At 52.2% G+C, this 14,488-nt stretch overlaps 9 non-coding genes across 9 annotated transcripts; all 9 read right to left on the reverse strand.

Moving 5' to 3' along the window:
* Nucleotides 1-1,460: 1,460 nt before the first annotated feature.
* On the reverse strand, nucleotides 1,461-1,533 carry trnar-ccu. Its single transcript has one exon. It is a non-coding gene; the product is annotated as a tRNA-Arg (tRNA).
* Nucleotides 1,534-2,848: 1,315 nt separating this feature from the next.
* trnar-ccu lies at nucleotides 2,849-2,921 on the reverse strand. The gene has a single exon. It is a non-coding gene; the product is annotated as a tRNA-Arg (tRNA).
* A 1,317-nt stretch (nucleotides 2,922-4,238) lies between these two features.
* On the reverse strand, nucleotides 4,239-4,311 carry trnar-ccu. The gene has a single exon. It is a non-coding gene; the product is annotated as a tRNA-Arg (tRNA).
* Nucleotides 4,312-5,626: 1,315 nt separating this feature from the next.
* trnar-ccu lies at nucleotides 5,627-5,699 on the reverse strand. The gene has a single exon. It is a non-coding gene; the product is annotated as a tRNA-Arg (tRNA).
* A 1,317-nt stretch (nucleotides 5,700-7,016) lies between these two features.
* On the reverse strand, nucleotides 7,017-7,089 carry trnar-ccu. The gene has a single exon. It is a non-coding gene; the product is annotated as a tRNA-Arg (tRNA).
* A 1,317-nt stretch (nucleotides 7,090-8,406) lies between these two features.
* trnar-ccu lies at nucleotides 8,407-8,479 on the reverse strand. The gene has a single exon. It is a non-coding gene; the product is annotated as a tRNA-Arg (tRNA).
* A 1,315-nt stretch (nucleotides 8,480-9,794) lies between these two features.
* Nucleotides 9,795-9,866, reverse strand: trnar-ccu. The gene has a single exon. It is a non-coding gene; the product is annotated as a tRNA-Arg (tRNA).
* Nucleotides 9,867-12,401: 2,535 nt separating this feature from the next.
* On the reverse strand, nucleotides 12,402-12,474 carry trnar-ccu. Its single transcript has one exon. It is a non-coding gene; the product is annotated as a tRNA-Arg (tRNA).
* A 323-nt stretch (nucleotides 12,475-12,797) lies between these two features.
* trnar-ccu lies at nucleotides 12,798-12,871 on the reverse strand. The gene has a single exon. It is a non-coding gene; the product is annotated as a tRNA-Arg (tRNA).
* Nucleotides 12,872-14,488: the final 1,617 nt, after the last annotated feature.

A 14,488-nucleotide genomic window follows, 5' to 3' on the forward strand; every position in this document is an offset into this window, starting at 1 on the left:
ACAGGATGGTTTCGATCCATCGACCTCTGGTTATGGGCCCAGCACGCTTCCGCTGCGCCACTCTGCTCTCCCACACCCCGATGGGACTCGAACCCACAATCCCTGGCTTAGGAGGCCAGTGCCTTATCCATTAGGCCACTAGGGCTTCACATACCATGAGGTCACCAGCTAGGAGACAGACAGCAAGTTTCACTACAGAGAAAGGGAAAAATACAGGAAACACATGTGTGGTTTTTAAATCAATGGGCCCAGCAGGCTTCCTCTGCGCCACTCTGCTCTCCCACAATCCCTGGCTTAGGAGGCCAGTGTCTTATCCACAAGGCCAATACGGCTTCACATCCCATGAGGTCATGCACCACTCTGCTCCCCCACACCCCAGATGGGACTCTAACCCACAATCCCTGGCTTAGGAGGCCAGTGCCTTATCCATAAGGCCAATAGGGATTCACATCCCATGAGGTCACCAACTAGGAAGACATACAGTAACTTTCACTATAGAGAAAGGGACCAATGTGTGGTTTTGAATCACTGGCACCACGCTGCCCATAAATCACTCTTAGCAGAGGATGGTTTCGATCCATCGACCTCTGGGTTATGGGCCCAGCACGCTTCCGCTGCGCCACTCTGCTCTGCCACTTTGCAGATGGGCCTCGAACCCACAATCCCTGGCTTTGAATCACTGGGCACAGCAGGCTTCTGCTGCGCCACTCTGCTCCCCCGCACCCCAGATGGGACTCTAACCCACAATCCCTGGCTTAGGAGGCCAGTGCCTTATCCATGAGGGGAATAGGGCTTCACATCCCATGAGGTCACCAACTAGGAAGACATACAGCAACTTTCACTATAGAGAGAGGGACAAATACGGGAAGCACAATGTGCGGTTTTGAATCACTGGGTCAGAAGTCTATGAAGATTCTCAGTCATCCAGGTCATAGTTATCCAACGAAGGTTAAAATCAGGGGCAACTGGACTTGGTTGAAGACACTGGAAGACGTTTCGTCCCTCATCCAAAGGACTTCTTCAGTTCTGACTGACTGGCAGGGAAACTCAGCTATTTCACCTCAGTGGGGGCGTTATCCCGGGTCATCGATACCGCTGGTTCGTAAGTGTTCCTTGTTGCTGTGACGACAGTCGTTACAGTCGTTACAGTCGTTAAGACTACTTGTGGCCAAGACTGAACGACCTTCGTTGGTATCTTCACCTGAGGTCAATAGGTTACGTTTGTTGAGTTTCCTGGGAAGAGATGAAAGGACAGCATTGTAAGTGGGGGATAAGTGGTGGCGTAGACCCCCTCCCCTGTTCAATGACGGCTTCTCAACCCTGGTGTAGATGGCTTCCTTGACACCTCACCACACATCGCCAGGCTGCCAGTAAAACAGTACTAGCAGAGGATGGTTTCGATCCATCGACCTCTGGGTTATGGGCCCAGCACTCTTCCGCTGCGCCACTCTGCTCTCCCACACCCCAGATGGGACTCGAACCCACAATCCCTGGCTTAGGAGGCCAGTGCCTTATCCATTAGGCCACTAGGGCTTCACATACCATGAGGTCACCAGCTAGGAGGACAGACAGCAAGTTTCACTACAGAGAAAGGGAAAAATACAGGAAACACAATGTGTGGTTTTTAAATCAATGGGCCCAGCAGGCTTCCTCTGCGCCACTCTGCTCTCCCACAATCCCTGGCTTAGGAGGCCAGTGTCTTATCCACAAGGCCAATACGGCTTCACATCCCATGAGGTCATGCACCACTCTGCTCCCCCACACCCCAGATGGGACTCTAACCCACAATCCCTGGCTTAGGAGGCCAGTGCCTTATCCATAAGGCCAATAGGGATTCACATCCCATGAGGTCACCAACTAGGAAGACATACAGTAACTTTCACTATAGAGAAAGGGACCAATGTGTGGTTTTGAATCACTGGCACCACGCTGCCCATAATCACTGTTAGCAGAGGATGGTTTCGATCCATCGACCTCTGGGTTATGGGCCCAGCACGCTTCCGCTGCGCCACTCTGCTCTGCCACTTTGCAGATGGGCCTCGAACCCACAATCCCTGGCTTTGAATCACTGGGCACAGCAGGCTTCTGCTGCGCCACTCTGCTCCCCCGCACCCCAGATGGGACTCTAACCCACAATCCCTGGCTTAGGAGGCCAGTGCCTTATCCATGAGGGGAATAGGGCTTCACATCCCATGAGGTCACCAACTAGGAAGACATACAGCAACTTTCACTATAGAGAGAGGGACAAATACGGGAAGCACAATGTGCGGTTTTGAATCACTGGGTCAGAAGTCTATGAAGATTCTCAGTCATCCAGGTCATAGTTATCCAACGAAGGTTAAAATCAGGGCAACTGGACTTGGTTGAAGACACTGGAAGACGTTTCGTCCCTCATCCAAAGGACTTCTTCAGTTCTGACTGACTGGCAGGGAAACTCAGCTATTTCACCTCAGTGGGGGCGTTATCCCGGGTCATCGATACCGCTGGTTCGTAAGTGTTCCTTGTTGCTGTGACGACAGTCGTTACAGTCGTTACAGTCGTTAAGACTACTTGTGGCCAAGACTGAACGACCTTCGTTGGTATCTTCACCTGAGGTCAATAGGTTACGTTTGTTGAGTTTCCTGGGAAGAGATGAAAGGACAGCATTGTAAGTGGGGGATAAGTGGTGGCGTAGACCCCCTCCCCTGTTCAATGACGGCTTCTCAACCCTGGTGTAGATGGCTTCCTTGACACCTCACCACACATCGCCAGGCTGCCAGTAAAACAGTACTAGCAGAGGATGGTTTCGATCCATCGACCTCTGGGTTATGGGCCCAGCACGCTTCCGCTGCGCCACTCTGCTCTCCCACACCCCAGATGGGACTCGAACCCACAATCCCTGGCTTAGGAGGCCAGTGCCTTATCCATTAGGCCACTAGGGCTTCACATACCATGAGGTCACCAGCTAGGAGGACAGACAGCAAGTTTCACTACAGAGAAAGGGAAAAATACAGGAAACACAATGTGTGGTTTTTAAATCAATGGGCCCAGCAGGCTTCCTCTGCGCCACTCTGCTCTCCCACAATCCCTGGCTTAGGAGGCCAGTGTCTTATCCACAAGGCCAATACGGCTTCACATCCCATGAGGTCATGCACCACTCTGCTCCCCCACACCCCAGATGGGACTCTAACCCACAATCCCTGGCTTAGGAGGCCAGTGCCTTATCCATAAGGCCAATAGGGATTCACATCCCATGAGGTCACCAACTAGGAAGACATACAGTAACTTTCACTATAGAGAAAGGGACCAATGTGTGGTTTTGAATCACTGGCACCACGCTGCCCATAAATCACTGTTAGCAGAGGATGGTTTCGATCCATCGACCTCTGGGTTATGGGCCCAGCACGCTTCCGCTGCGCCACTCTGCTCTGCCACTTTGCAGATGGGCCTCGAACCCACAATCCCTGGCTTTGAATCACTGGACACAGCAGGCTTCTGCTGCGCCACTCTGCTCCCCCGCACCCCAGATGGGACTCTAACCCACAATCCCTGGCTTAGGAGGCCAGTGCCTTATCCATGAGGGGAATAGGGCTTCACATCCCATGAGGTCACCAACTAGGAAGACATACAGCAACTTTCACTATAGAGAGAGGGACAAATACGGGAAGCACAATGTGCGGTTTTGAATCACTGGGTCAGAAGTCTATGAAGATTCTCAGTCATCCAGGTCATAGTTATCCAACGAAGGTTAAAATCAGGGGCAACTGGACTTGGTTGAAGACACTGGAAGACGTTTCGTCCCTCATCCAAAGGACTTCTTCAGTTCTGACTGACTGGCAGGGAAACTCAGCTATTTCACCTCAGTGGGGGCGTTATCCCGGGTCATCGATACCGCTGGTTCGTAAGTGTTCCTTGTTGCTGTGACGACAGTCGTTACAGTCGTTACAGTCGTTAAGACTACTTGTGGCCAAGACTGAACGACCTTCGTTGGTATCTTCACCTGAGGTCAATAGGTTACGTTTGTTGAGTTTCCTGGGAAGAGATGAAAGGACAGCATTGTAAGTGGGGGATAAGTGGTGGCGTAGACCCCCTCCCCTGTTCAATGACGGCTTCTCAACCCTGGTGTAGATGGCTTCCTTGACACCTCACCACACATCGCCAGGCTGCCAGTAAAACAGTACTAGCAGAGGATGGTTTCGATCCATCGACCTCTGGGTTATGGGCCCAGCACGCTTCCGCTGCGCCACTCTGCTCTCCCACACCCCAGATGGGACTCGAACCCACAATCCCTGGCTTAGGAGGCCAGTGCCTTATCCATTAGGCCACTAGGGCTTCACATACCATGAGGTCACCAGCTAGGAGGACAGACAGCAAGTTTCACTACAGAGAAAGGGAAAAATACAGGAAACACAATGTGTGGTTTTTAAATCAATGGGCCCAGCAGGCTTCCTCTGCGCCACTCTGCTCTCCCACAATCCCTGGCTTAGGAGGCCAGTGTCTTATCCACAAGGCCAATACGGCTTCACATCCCATGAGGTCATGCACCACTCTGCTCCCCCACACCCCAGATGGGACTCTAACCCACAATCCCTGGCTTAGGAGGCCAGTGCCTTATCCATAAGGCCAATAGGGATTCACATCCCATGAGGTCACCAACTAGGAAGACATACAGTAACTTTCACTATAGAGAAAGGGACCAATGTGTGGTTTTGAATCACTGGCACCACGCTGCCCATAAATCACTGTTAGCAGAGGATGGTTTCGATCCATCGACCTCTGGGTTATGGGCCCAGCACGCTTCCGCTGCGCCACTCTGCTCTGCCACTTTGCAGATGGGCCTCGAACCCACAATCCCTGGCTTTGAATCACTGGACAGCAGGCTTCTGCTGCGCCACTCTGCTCCCCCGCACCCCAGATGGGACTCTAACCCACAATCCCTGGCTTAGGAGGCCAGTGCCTTATCCATGAGGGGAATAGGGCTTCACATCCCATGAGGTCACCAACTAGGAAGACATACAGCAACTTTCACTATAGAGAGAGGGACAAATACGGGAAGCACAATGTGCGGTTTTGAATCACTGGGTCAGAAGTCTATGAAGATTCTCAGTCATCCAGGTCATAGTTATCCAACGAAGGTTAAAATCAGGGGCAACTGGACTTGGTTGAAGACACTGGAAGACGTTTCGTCCCTCATCCAAAGGACTTCTTCAGTTCTGACTGACTGGCAGGGAAACTCAGCTATTTCACCTCAGTGGGGGCGTTATCCCGGGTCATCGATACCGCTGGTTCGTAAGTGTTCCTTGTTGCTGTGACGACAGTCGTTACAGTCGTTACAGTCGTTAAGACTACTTGTGGCCAAGACTGAACGACCTTCGTTGGTATCTTCACCTGAGGTCAATAGGTTACGTTTGTTGAGTTTCCTGGGAAGAGATGAAAGGACAGCATTGTAAGTGGGGGATAAGTGGTGGCGTAGACCCCCTCCCCTGTTCAATGACGGCTTCTCAACCCTGGTGTAGATGGCTTCCTTGACACCTCACCACACATCGCCAGGCTGCCAGTAAAACAGTACTAGCAGAGGATGGTTTCGATCCATCGACCTCTGGGTTATGGGCCCAGCACGCTTCCGCTGCGCCACTCTGCTCTCCCACACCCCAGATGGGACTCGAACCCACAATCCCTGGCTTAGGAGGCCAGTGCCTTATCCATTAGGCCACTAGGGCTTCACATACCATGAGGTCACCAGCTAGGAGGACAGACAGCAAGTTTCACTACAGAGAAAGGGAAAAATACAGGAAACACAATGTGTGGTTTTTAAATCAATGGGCCCAGCAGGCTTCCTCTGCGCCACTCTGCTCTCCCACAATCCCTGGCTTAGGAGGCCAGTGTCTTATCCACAAGGCCAATACGGCTTCACATCCCATGAGGTCATGCACCACTCTGCTCCCCCACACCCCAGATGGGACTCTAACCCACAATCCCTGGCTTAGGAGGCCAGTGCCTTATCCATAAGGCCAATAGGGATTCACATCCCATGAGGTCACCAACTAGGAAGACATACAGTAACTTTCACTATAGAGAAAGGGACCAATGTGTGGTTTTGAATCACTGGCACCACGCTGCCCATAAATCACTGTTAGCAGAGGATGGTTTCGATCCATCGACCTCTGGGTTATGGGCCCAGCACGCTTCCGCTGCGCCACTCTGCTCTGCCACTTTGCAGATGGGCCTCGAACCCACAATCCCTGGCTTTGAATCACTGGGCACAGCAGGCTTCTGCTGCGCCACTCTGCTCCCCCGCACCCCAGATGGGACTCTAACCCACAATCCCTGGCTTAGGAGGCCAGTGCCTTATCCATGAGGGGAATAGGGCTTCACATCCCATGAGGTCACCAACTAGGAAGACATACAGCAACTTTCACTATAGAGAGAGGGACAAATACGGGAAGCACAATGTGCGGTTTTGAATCACTGGGTCAGAAGTCTATGAAGATTCTCAGTCATCCAGGTCATAGTTATCCAACGAAGGTTAAAATCAGGGGCAACTGGACTTGGTTGAAGACACTGGAAGACGTTTCGTCCCTCATCCAAAGGACTTCTTCAGTTCTGACTGACTGGCAGGGAAACTCAGCTATTTCACCTCAGTGGGGGCGTTATCCCGGGTCATCGATACCGCTGGTTCGTAAGTGTTCCTTGTTGCTGTGACGACAGTCGTTACAGTCGTTACAGTCGTTAAGACTACTTGTGGCCAAGACTGAACGACCTTCGTTGGTATCTTCACCTGAGGTCAATAGGTTACGTTTGTTGAGTTTCCTGGGAAGAGATGAAAGGACAGCATTGTAAGTGGGGGATAAGTGGTGGCGTAGACCCCCTCCCCTGTTCAATGACGGCTTCTCAACCCTGGTGTAGATGGCTTCCTTGACACCTCACCACACATCGCCAGGCTGCCAGTAAAACAGTACTAGCAGAGGATGGTTTCGATCCATCGACCTCTGGGTTATGGGCCCAGCACGCTTCCGCTGCGCCACTCTGCTCTCCCACACCCCAGATGGGACTCGAACCCACAATCCCTGGCTTAGGAGGCCAGTGCCTTATCCATTAGGCCACTAGGGCTTCACATACCATGAGGTCACCAGCTAGGAGGACAGACAGCAAGTTTCACTACAGAGAAAGGGAAAAATACAGGAAACACAATGTGTGGTTTTTAAATCAATGGGCCCAGCAGGCTTCCTCTGCGCCACTCTGCTCTCCCACAATCCCTGGCTTAGGAGGCCAGTGTCTTATCCACAAGGCCAATACGGCTTCACATCCCATGAGGTCATGCACCACTCTGCTCCCCCACACCCCAGATGGGACTCTAACCCACAATCCCTGGCTTAGGAGGCCAGTGCCTTATCCATAAGGCCAATAGGGATTCACATCCCATGAGGTCACCAACTAGGAAGACATACAGTAACTTTCACTATAGAGAAAGGGACCAATGTGTGGTTTTGAATCACTGGCACCACGCTGCCCATAAATCACTGTTAGCAGAGGATGGTTTCGATCCATCGACCTCTGGGTTATGGGCCCAGCACGCTTCCGCTGCGCCACTCTGCTCTGCCACTTTGCAGATGGGCCTCGAACCCACAATCCCTGGCTTTGAATCACTGGACACAGCAGGCTTCTGCTGCGCCACTCTGCTCCCCCGCACCCCAGATGGGACTCTAACCCACAATCCCTGGCTTAGGAGGCCAGTGCCTTATCCATGAGGGGAATAGGGCTTCACATCCCATGAGGTCACCAACTAGGAAGACATACAGCAACTTTCACTATAGAGAGAGGGACAAATACGGGAAGCACAATGTGCGGTTTTGAATCACTGGGTCAGAAGTCTATGAAGATTCTCAGTCATCCAGGTCATAGTTATCCAACGAAGGTTAAAATCAGGGGCAACTGGACTTGGTTGAAGACACTGGAAGACGTTTCGTCCCTCATCCAAAGGACTTCTTCAGTTCTGACTGACTGGCAGGGAAACTCAGCTATTTCACCTCAGTGGGGGCGTTATCCCGGGTCATCGATACCGCTGGTTCGTAAGTGTTCCTTGTTGCTGTGACGACAGTCGTTACAGTCGTTACAGTCGTTAAGACTACTTGTGGCCAAGACTGAACGACCTTCGTTGGTATCTTCACCTGAGGTCAATAGGTTACGTTTGTTGAGTTTCCTGGGAAGAGATGAAAGGACAGCATTGTAAGTGGGGGATAAGTGGTGGCGTAGACCCCCTCCCCTGTTCAATGACGGCTTCTCAACCCTGGTGTAGATGGCTTCCTTGACACCTCACCACACATCGCCAGGCTGCCAGTAAAACAGTACTAGCAGAGGATGGTTTCGATCCATCGACCTCTGGGTTATGGGCCCAGCACGCTTCCGCTGCGCCACTCTGCTCTCCCACACCCCAGATGGGACTCGAACCCACAATCCCTGGCTTAGGAGGCCAGTGCCTTATCCATTAGGCCACTAGGGCTTCACATACCATGAGGTCACCAGCTAGGAGGACAGACAGCAAGTTTCACTACAGAGAAAGGGAAAAATACAGGAAACACAATGTGTGGTTTTTAAATCAATGGGCCCAGCAGGCTTCCTCTGCGCCACTCTGCTCTCCCACAATCCCTGGCTTAGGAGGCCAGTGTCTTATCCACAAGGCCAATACGGCTTCACATCCCATGAGGTCATGCACCACTCTGCTCCCCCACACCCCAGATGGGACTCTAACCCACAATCCCTGGCTTAGGAGGCCAGTGCCTTATCCATAAGGCCAATAGGGATTCACATCCCATGAGGTCACCAACTAGGAAGACATACAGTAACTTTCACTATAGAGAAAGGGACCAATGTGTGGTTTTGAATCACTGGCACCACGCTGCCCATAAATCACTGTTAGCAGAGGATGGTTTCGATCCATCGACCTCTGGGTTATGGGCCCAGCACGCTTCCGCTGCGCCACTCTGCTCTGCCACTTTGCAGATGGGCCTCGAACCCACAATCCCTGGCTTTGAATCACTGGACAGCAGGCTTCTGCTGCGCCACTCTGCTCCCCCGCACCCCAGATGGGACTCTAACCCACAATCCCTGGCTTAGGAGGCCAGTGCCTTATCCATGAGGGGAATAGGGCTTCACATCCCATGAGGTCACCAACTAGGAAGACATACAGCAACTTTCACTATAGAGAGAGGGACAAATACGGGAAGCACAATGTGCGGTTTTGAATCACTGGGTCAGAAGTCTATGAAGATTCTCAGTCATCCAGGTCATAGTTATCCAACGAAGGTTAAAATCAGGGGCAACTGGACTTGGTTGAAGACACTGGAAGACGTTTCGTCCCTCATCCAAAGGACTTCTTCAGTTCTGACTGACTGGCAGGGAAACTCAGCTATTTCACCTCAGTGGGGGCGTTATCCCGGGTCATCGATACCGCTGGTTCGTAAGTGTTCCTTGTTGCTGTGACGACAGTCGTTACAGTCGTTACAGTCGTTAAGACTACTTGTGGCCAAGACTGAACGACCTTCGTTGGTATCTTCACCTGAGGTCAATAGGTTACGTTTGTTGAGTTTCCTGGGAAGAGATGAAAGGACAGCATTGTAAGTGGGGGATAAGTGGTGGCGTAGACCCCCTCCCCTGTTCAATGACGGCTTCTCAACCCTGGTGTAGATGGCTTCCTTGACACCTCACCACACATCGCCAGGCTGCCAGTAAAACAGTACTAGCAGAGGATGGTTTCGATCCATCGACCTCTGGGTTATGGGCCCAGCACTCTTCCGCTGCGCCACTCTGCTCTCCCACACCCTAGATGGGATCGAACCCACAATCCCTGGCTTAGGAGGCCAGTGCCTTATCCATTAGGCCACTAGGGCTTCACATACCATGAGGTCACCAGCTAGGAGGACAGACAGCAAGTTTCACTACAGAGAAAGGGAAAAATACAGGAAACACAATGTGTGGTTTTTAAATCAATGGGCCCAGCAGGCTTCCTCTGCGCCACTCTGCTCTCCCACAATCCCTGGCTTAGGAGGCCAGTGTCTTATCCACAAGGCCAATACGGCTTCACATCCCATGAGGTCATGCACCACTCTGCTCCCCCACACCCCAGATGGGACTCTAACCCACAATCCCTGGCTTAGGAGGCCAGGGCCCACCTCTGGGCCCAGCACGCTTCCGCTGCGCCACTCTGCTCTGCCACTTTGAAGATGGGCCTCGAACCCACAATCCCTGGCTTTGAATCACTGGGCACAGCAGGCTTCTGCTGCGCCACTCTGCTCCCCCGCACCCAGATGGGACTCTAACCCACAATCCCTGGCTTAGGAGGCCAGTGCCTTATCCATGAGGGGAATAGGGCTTCACATCCCATGAGGTCACCAACTAGGAAGACATACAGCAACTTTCACTATAGAGAGAGGGACAAATACGGGAAGCACAATGTGCGGTTTTGAATCACTGGGTCAGAAGTCTATGAAGATTCTCAGTCATCCAGGTCATAGTTATCCAACGAAGGTTAAAATCAGGGGCAACTGGACTTGGTTGAAGACACTGGAAGACGTTTCGTCCCTCATCCAAAGGACTTCTTCAGTTCTGACTGACTGGCAGGGAAACTCAGCTATTTCACCTCAGTGGGGGCGTTATCCCGGTCATCGATACCGCTGGTTCGTAAGTGTTCCTTGTTGCTGTGACGACAGTCGTTACAGTCGTTACAGTCGTTAAGACTACTTGTGGCCAAGACTGAACGACCTTCGTTGGTATCTTCACCTGAGGTCAATAGGTTACGTTTGTTGAGTTTCCTGGGAAGAGATGAAAGGACAGCATTGTAAGTGGGGGATAAGTGGTGGCGTAGACCCCCTCCCTGTTCAATGACGGCTTCTCAACCCTGGTGTAGATGGCTTCCTTGACACCTCACCACATCGCCAGGCTGCCAGTAAAACAGTACTAGCAGAGGATGGTTTCGATCCATCGACCTCTGGGTTATGGGCCCAGCACGCTTCCGCTGCGCCACTCTGCTCTCCCACACCCCAGATGGGACTCGAACCCTCAATCCCTGGCTTAGGAGGCCACTGCCTTATCCATTAGGCCACTAGGGCTTCACATACCATGAGGTCACCAGCTAGGAGGACAGACAGCAAGTTTCACTACAGAGAAAGGGAAAAATACAGGAAACACAATGTGTGGTTTTTAAATCAATGGGCCCAGCAGGCTTCCTCTGCGCCACTCTGCTCTCCCACAATCCCTGGCTTAGGAGGCCAGTGTCTTATCCACAAGGCCAATACGGCTTCACATCCCATGAGGTCATGCACCACTCTGCTCCCCCACACCCCAGATGGGACTCTAACCCACAATCCCTGGCTTAGGAGGCCAGTGCCTTATCCATAAGGCCAATAGGGATTCACATCCCATGAGGTCACCAACTAGGAAGACATACAGTAACTTTCACTATAGAGAAAGGGACCAATGTGTGGTTTTGAATCACTGGCACCACGCTGCCCATAAATCAGTCTTAGCAGAGGATGGTTTCGATCCATCGACCTCTGGGTTATGGGCCCAGCACGCTTCCGCTGCGCCACTCTGCTCTGCCACTTTGCAGATGGGCCTCGAACCCACAATCCCTGGCTTTGAATCACTGGGCACAGCAGGCTTCTGCTGTGCCACTCTGCTCCCCCGCACCCCAGATGGGACTCTAACCCACAATCCCTGGCTTAGGAGGCCAGTGCCTTATCCATGAGGGGAATAGGGCTTCACATCCCATGAGGTCACCAACTAGGAAGACATACAGCAACTTTCACTATAGAGAGAGGGACAAATACGGGAAGCACAATGTGCGGTTTTGAATCACTGGGTCAGAAGTCTATGAAGATTCTCAGTCATCCAGGTCATAGTTATCCAACGAAGGTTAAAATCAGGGGCAACTGGACTTGGTTGAAGACACTGGAAGACGTTTCGTCCCTCATCCAAAGGACTTCTTCAGTTCTGACTGACTGGCAGGGAAACTCAGCTATTTCACCTCAGTGGGGGCGTTATCCCGGGTCATCGATACCGCTGGTTCGTAAGTGTTCCTTGTTGCTGTGACGACAGTCGTTACAGTCGTTACAGTCGTTAAGACTACTTGTGGCCAAGACTGAACGACCTTCGTTGGTATCTTCACCTGAGGTCAATAGGTTACGTTTGTTGAGTTTCCTGGGAAGAGATGAAAGGACAGCATTGTAAGTGGGGGATAAGTGGTGGCGTAGACCCCCTCCCCTGTTCAATGACGGCTTCTCAACCCTGGTGTAGATGGCTTCCTTGACACCTCACCACACATCGCCAGGCTGCCAGTAAAACAGTACTAGCAGAGGATGGTTTCGATCCATCGACCTCTGGGTTATGGGCCCAGCACGCTTCCGCTGCGCCACTCTGCTCTCCCACACCCCAGATGGGACTCGAACCCACAATCCCTGGCTTAGGAGGCCAGTGCCTTATCCATTAGGCCACTAGGGCTTCACATACCATGAGGTCACCAGCTAGGAGGACAGACAGCAAGTTTCACTACAGAGAAAGGGAAAAATACAGGAAACACAATGTGTGGTTTTTAAATCAATGGGCCCAGCAGGCTTCCTCTGCGCCACTCTGCTCTCCCACAATCCCTGGCTTAGGAGGCCAGTGTCTTATCCACAAGGCCAATACGGCTTCACATCCCATGAGGTCATGCACCACTCTGCTCCCCCACACCCCAGATGGGACTCTAACCCACAATCCCTGGCTTAGGAGGCCAGGGCCCACCTCTGGGCCCAGCACGCTTCCGCTGCGCCACTCTGCTCTCCCACACCCAGATGGGACTCGAACCCACAATCCCTGGCTTAGGAGGCCAGTGCCTTATCCATTAGGCCACTAGGGCTTCACATACCATGAGGTCACCAGCTAGGAGGACAGACAGCAAGTTTCACTACAGAGAAAGGGAAAAATACAGGAAACACAATGTGTGGTTTTTAAATCAATGGCCCAGCAGGCTTCCTCTGCGCCACTCTGCTCTCCCACAATCCCTGGCTTAGGAGGCCAGTGTCTTATCCACAAGGCCAATACGGCTTCACATCCCATGAGGTCATGCACCACTCTGCTCCCCCACACCCCAGATGGGACTCTAACCCACAATCCCTGGCTTAGGAGGCCAGTGCCTTATCCATAAGGCCAATAGGGATTCACATCCCATGAGGTCACCAACTAGGAAGACATACAGTAACTTTCACTATAGAGAAAGGGACCAATGTGTGGTTTTGAATCACTGGCACCACGCTGCCCATAAATCAGTCTTAGCAGAGGATGGTTTCGATCCATCGACCTCTGGGTTATGGGCCAGCACGCTTCCGCTGCGCCACTCTGCTCTGCCACTTTGCAGATGGGCCTCGAACCCACAATCCCTGGCTTTGAATCACTGGGCACAGCAGGCTTCTGCTGTGCCACTCTGCTCCCCCGCACCCCAGATGGGACTCTAACCCACAATCCCTGGCTTAGGAGGCCAGTGCCTTATCCATGAGGGGAATAGGGCTTCACATCCCATGAGGTCACCAACTAGGAAGACATACAGCAACTTTCACTATAGAGAGAGGGACAAATACGGGAAGCACAATGTGCGGTTTTGAATCACTGGGTCAGAAGTCTATGAAGATTCTCAGTCATCCAGGTCATAGTTATCCAACGAAGGTTAAAATCAGGGGCAACTGGACTTGGTTGAAGACACTGGAAGACGTTTCGTCCCTCATCCAAAGGACTTCTTCAGTTCTGACTGACTGGCAGGGAAACTCAGCTATTTCACCTCAGTGGGGGCGTTATCCCGGGTCATCGATACCGCTGGTTCGTAAGTGTTCCTTGTTGCTGTGACGACAGTCGTTACAGTCGTTACAGTCGTTAAGACTACTTGTGGCCAAGACTGAACGACCTTCGTTGGTATCTTCACCTGAGGTCAATAGGTTACGTTTGTTGAGTTTCCTGGGAAGAGATGAAAGGACAGCATTGTAAGTGGGGGATAAGTGGTGGCGTAGACCCCCTCCCTGTTCAATGACGGCTTCTCAACCCTGGTGTAGATGGCTTCCTTGACACCTCACCACACATCGCCAGGCTGCCAGTAAAACAGTACTAGCAGAGGATGGTTTCGATCCATCGACCTCTGGGTTATGGGCCCAGCACGCTTCCGCTGCGCCACTCTGCTCTCCCACACCCCAGATGGGACTCGAACCACAATCCCTGGCTTAGGAGGCCAGTGCCTTATCCATTAGGCCACTAGGGCTTCACATACCATGAGGTCACCAGCTAGGAGGACAGACAGCAAGTTTCACTACAGAGAAAGGGAAAAATACAGGAAACACAATGTGTGGTTTTTAAATCAATGGGCCCAGCAGGCTTCCTCTGCGCCACTCTGCTCTCCCACAATCCCTGGCTTAGGAGGCCAGTGTCTTATCCACAAGGCCAATACGGCTTCACATCCCATGAGGTCATGCACCACTCTGCTCCCCCACAC

The sequence above is a fragment of the Micropterus salmoides genome, unplaced genomic scaffold (assembly GCF_014851395.1).
Source record: "Micropterus salmoides isolate LMB-PRFRI ecotype aquatic unplaced genomic scaffold, ASM1485139v1 Ms_hic_scaffold_1698, whole genome shotgun sequence".
NCBI classification, from domain to species: domain Eukaryota; kingdom Metazoa; phylum Chordata; class Actinopteri; order Centrarchiformes; family Centrarchidae; genus Micropterus; species Micropterus salmoides.